The sequence below is a fragment of the Neomonachus schauinslandi genome, chromosome 7, assembly GCF_002201575.2.
Source record: "Neomonachus schauinslandi chromosome 7, ASM220157v2, whole genome shotgun sequence".
In the NCBI taxonomy this organism is placed as follows: Eukaryota; Metazoa; Chordata; class Mammalia; order Carnivora; family Phocidae; genus Neomonachus; species Neomonachus schauinslandi.
This window is the reverse complement of record NC_058409.1, coordinates 4,221,334-4,226,890: the sequence shown is the minus strand read 5'-3', so window position 1 is coordinate 4,226,890 and position 5,557 is coordinate 4,221,334.

Here is a 5,557-nt window from a genome sequence, read left to right as displayed (position 1 = left end):
AGATGAGATGTTGCCGCTTTCATGATTCAGATCTTTTATGGTGCCCCACACCTGAAGAATGAAGTCCCAGGACCTAAAGTTCAGAATTTCTAACAAAAGATGGAGTCCAACTGCAATTCTTCCTGCCACCTCCCCCATAGTCTGTCTGATCTATCACCAAGTCCTGTATGTGGAGCTCTTCCTTCAAAACACACACACACACACACCTGGTTTACCGCACCCTGGGCATGATCACTGCCAGGCCTACACTAGTTGCCATGCCCTCAAGGATAGTTGGTGTTAACTTTCTCTCTTGGGGAGCCTTTACATTCCACCTCTCCCAATGCCCATGCTACCACTTTATTGTTGCACTCAGTACTGTATATTGCAATAACTTATATGTCTAAAGCCTAGAATACTTGGAATTTGTGGTCTGGGTTAGTTTTAGGACTGCTGCACTAAATAATGCTAGCTTAGACTAGCATTTAGACTAGCTAACAGGTCAATGCCTATAGCAGACCCTTTTCTAAATAAGAATTTTTTAAAAAGATTCATTCATTCATTCATTCATTTAAGACAGACAGAGAGAGAGGAAGAGAGCAGGGGAGGGACTGAGGGAGAGAGAGAATCTCCAGCAGACTCGCCACTGACCGTGGCACCTGACAAGGCTTAATCTCATGGCCCTAAGACTATGACCTGAGCCGAAACCAAGAGTCCAATGCTTAACCAACTGAGCCACCCAGGCGCCCCTCTAAATAATAATTTATATGATGAAATAAAGTATTTCAAATCAATAGGGGATACAAAAATGCGGCAATCAGCTCTTCGAAAGGGAAAGAGATTCATATTCTAAAATGAATTCTAGGAAGACTGTTGTGGTTTTGAAATATGTTCACAAGTTCTTTTACATTCTTCCTTTCAAGCAATGGAGCTTAATTCCCTTCTCCTTGAGGGTGGGCTGGACTTAGTGATTTGCTTCTAACAAAGAGCATAGTGCAACTTCAGAAACAAGAGCATAAAAAGCACTATGGCTTCTGCCTTGCTCTCTCTCTGATCACGTGCTGCCGTTCCAGGGGGACACTCTAGCAGGTCCACGGAGAGACCCAGGGCGAGGAGCGGAGGCTGCCTGCAAACAGCCATGTGAGGAGCCATCCTGGAAGCAGATTCTCCACCCCCAGACGCACCTCTGAGGGGATGCAGCCCCAGTCAACATCTTGACGACAGTCTCATGCGATAACTTGAGTCAGAACAACTCGGTTAAGATGCTTTCAAATCCTGACCCAAAGAAACTGTGAGTTAACAAATGTTAGTGGTTTTAAGCTACCAAGTAGTCTGTTACACAGCCACACACAGCTAATACAAAGAACAAACAGCAAAATATAAAAAAAAAATAAATGAAAATATAACATAAGTGGGCCTTGGAGGGGAAAGAACCCTCCAAAGTTTAATGAAAGATTCCTGAGTACCTGAATGTAAGTGTCACCATCCCATGTAATGGATGAGGCCTCCTGACAACCTCGTTGGATGATGCCAGGTCAGGGTGCAAGAGTTCAGTGTGGCCGTAGGGCCTCTCTCTTTCCGCCTTTTTGAGATTCCCTGACCGTGGCAAGATTATTAGTGTTCACCAAACATCCACAAGCTCCGTACCCCCAGCCGCCTTTGCAGTTAGAAGGGAGCTTTATGACTTGGTTCCGGCCCAAGAGACGTGGGCCTCAGGGATATAAGGCACATCTAGGCCTGTCCCTTAAAAATATCCCAGAGGATCTTCCAGCTTTCTGTCCCCCTACCGTGACAACACTGAAGTTCACATGTTCCAGATTTCATGGCTGCAAGATGGAGAAGGACAGTCTGGTCTGCCCAGAACTTTACATGAGTAACAGATAAACCTTGTGTTCAGCCACTGAGATAGAGGGTTTATTTGTTACTGCCGCTTAGTCTAGCCCATCCTGATGAAACCATTGCCCCTTTCTAGTACCTGTAACAAGGAGTACCACAGGTACCAGTACTTTCTAGGGCTTGTCTCTGGGTCACTGGGGTATTCCATATATTCCCCAGGTTGTGCATGTGTCTACACTGCTGTTCGCTCCAGCTTAGTTACGGTTCTTTGTATAGACAGATTATCACCAGAGTTGTAGGGACCATGGTGCCCATCATGCAGGTACGAATATGGACCTGAGCCTTGACCATGATTGTCTATAGCCCAGCCAAGACCAGGCTATCCTGTTTCACAAGACTCAACACCTACAGACCCTGGGCAGTCGTAAGGGCCCCTACAGGGCACCCCCTGCTAGCTCCTGGCCTGCTCCCCTACATGCTTCTCTGGACTCCGAAAGAGCCAGATCCAAGGAGAAGAAGGAGTCAAACTATGACCCAGCATAAAGTCTCTCTTCCAAGTCCTTGGGTCCTATCTCTTCCCCAGTGGATAAAGGGGGATGATCCACTCCCTTCAAGACCCAGTGTCTGTAGGAATGTGACCACAGCAACAATGATAGTTAATACTGATGTAATGCTTATTGTATGGTAGGCCTGTTGTAAGTGCTTTACATATATTAATTTCATTTTCACAACCCTACAGAGTAGGTATTGTTCCTACCTATTATCCTCGTGAGGAAGCTGAGACCCAGGGAAGTGAAGTACCAGTGTAGGTTTACACAGCTACCTAGCCCCATAAGAAACCCAGAACCCAAACGGAAAGAGCCAAGATGTCCACTGACAGATGAAATGGATAAAGTGGTATATATATATACACACACATACATACACTATGGAATATTACTCAGCCATCAAAAAGAATGAAATCTTGCCATTTGCAACAACATGGATGGAACTAGAAGGTATTATGCTAAGTGAAATAAGTCAGAGAAAGACATAGCATATGTTTTCACTCATATGTGGAATTTAAGAAACAAAACAGGTGAACATGGGGGAAGGGAAGGAAAAATAAAATAAGATGAAATAGAGACGGACACAAGCTATAAGAGACACTGAACTCTAGGAAACAGACCACAGGTTGCTGGAGGGTGGTGGGGGGGGGAAGGGATAAGTGGGCGATGGGCATTAAGAAGGGCACGTGATGGAATGAGCACTGGGTGTTATATGCAACTGATGAATCACTAAATTTTATCTCTGAGACTAATAATATAGTATATGTTAGCTAAATTGAATTTAAATAAAGAACTAAAAAAAAAAAAAGAAACCCAGAGCCCAACACTGACTCAAGACAAATGCCTTAGAGCAGGATGTCATTTTCCAAGAGCTCACCCTCCGAATTAGGGGAATGAAGTACAATTCCTCTGATTTTCAACTTCTCCAAAGCCTTATATAACTGTGAGTTGGCCCATGTATACAACAGGAAGTTCAATTCTGCCTCTTTTCAAAAAACATTTCCTTCCTCCTGCCAAGTGGCATCTCCATGGCCTCTTGGTATTGGTGCCCTGTGGTCTGTGAGTGACGAATGGAGAAGAATGGCATCTCCAAGAGGAGACCAGGCAGCTGGGCTTGGACCAGCAGGTGCCAAAGATGTTCTCAGGACAGAGCATTTGAAAGATGTTAAAGATTGATTGATTGATTGATTGATTTGAGAGAGAGAGAGAGAAGAGGGAGGGGTACAGGGAGAAGGAGAGAATCTCAAGCAGACTGCACTGAGTGTGAAGCCCGTTGTGGGGCTGGATCTCACAACCCTGAGATCATGACCTAAACCGAAATCAACTCCAACACTTAACCGACTGAGCCACCCAGGTGTCCCCAAAAGATGTTAAAGATCCCAGTGTCAAAACTGCCCAGCTGTGTGTCCTTGGGCAATTGCTTACCTTCTCTGTTTCCTCACCTGTAGAATAGGATTATATAGACAGTACCTTCATCATAGGGTTGTTAAGAAGTAGTTTGCCCATATATGCAGACCACTTAGAACAGAACCTGGCACCAAATAAGCACCCAAAAGTGCTCACTGTTGTTAATTATCATTGTATATGCAGTTTCAGTCAGGACTTCTGCAAAAAAGACACATCCCCTTTTGCACAGGGCCCACAAATGAGAATGGTAGTTGGGCTCCTCTTCCTTCTAGATCTTTTTCCAGGGATTGTGAGTAATCCTTAAGAACCGCTGATAATTCAAGTAACTCCAGGTTCATTCCTATCTCTCTGGCAGCTCAACGGTGTACCTGCCACACACAGATTTTACATATCCCTTTAAATCTTCCATATGTGAAAGGAACTCACTGACATTAATAACATTAGCAACATTTATGGCAAATTCAAAAGGTGAATTTCTTTGATAACAGAATGTGTTCTTATGACAGACAAAAAGACTATACTTGATCTAAGGAGGGAAGGTGGTCCCTGGAGGATATCACTGTAAGGGTAAGTAAATTAAACAATCATATATGATTTTTTTTTTTTTTTTGCCTGCGGATTTAGGAAAAAACAAACCTGTTAAAACCCGACCCTGGAGAGTCGAGCATATAAAGCACTCTGTACTCATGGTTGGGGGCTTCATAAATTGGTATAATTCTTCTTGAGAATAGTGTAACAATCTGATTAAATTTATTTTATTATGCATAAATGTATTTTTTAATAAATAGTACATTCTCATGGTTCAAAATGCAAGGAGTATAAAAAAGATATGCACTAAAAATTCTGCTTCCCATCCTTCTCCTCCAGCAACCCAGGTACCTCCCCACAGACACCCATGTCAGTGATTTCTGGTGCAAACTTTCAGGGATATTTTTATGAACACATACAAATATGTACATGTCCTTTTCATCCTTTCTTGCACAAAGTATAGCATAGTGTAATTTGGAATTGATTTCTTTGCATCTTACAGATTTTCCCACCACCATCTCATGAAGGGCCTCCTGGCTCTTTTTATGGCTGAGTATTAGCCCTTTGCATGGCGTTATGAGTTATATCACGTCCCCCCGAAATTTCACATTTTGAAGTCCTAACTCTGAGTATCTCAGAGTGTGACCTCATTGGGAAATAGTGTCAAAGTAGGCATCATTATTTAAGATGAGGTCATTTGGGAGTAGTTGGGATCCTAACCCAGTATGATTGGAAACCTGGGCACCGACATGCACACAGGGAGAATTCTGTACGGTGATGAAGGCAAAGATGGGTTGTTACGAACCCAAGCCGAGGAACGCCAAAGATTGCCAGCAACCCACCACAGGCGAGACGCATGGAACAGATGCTCCCTCCCAGCTCTCAGGAGGAACCAAGCGTCTTGGCCCCTTGCTTTTGGTCTTCTAGCCTCCAAAACTTTGAGTCAGTATATTTCTCTTGTTTAAGCCGCCCAGTCTGTGGTGCTCTGTTATGGCAGCCCGAGCAAACTAATACACACAGAACTATAATAATTTCTTTTATTACTTCCTTACCTTGGACGTTCAGAGTTTTTCTCAATCTTTACTTTTAAAAATGCTTCAGTGACAAAAATTTCCACACACGATTTCACGGGTGTGTAAACTACACCAGCACTGGTGGATTTCTAGAGCAGAATTGATGCAGCAAAAGGTGTGTGTGTGTGTGTGTGTGTGTGTGTGTGTGTGTGTGTGTGTGTGTGTGTGTGTGTGTGTGTGTGTGTG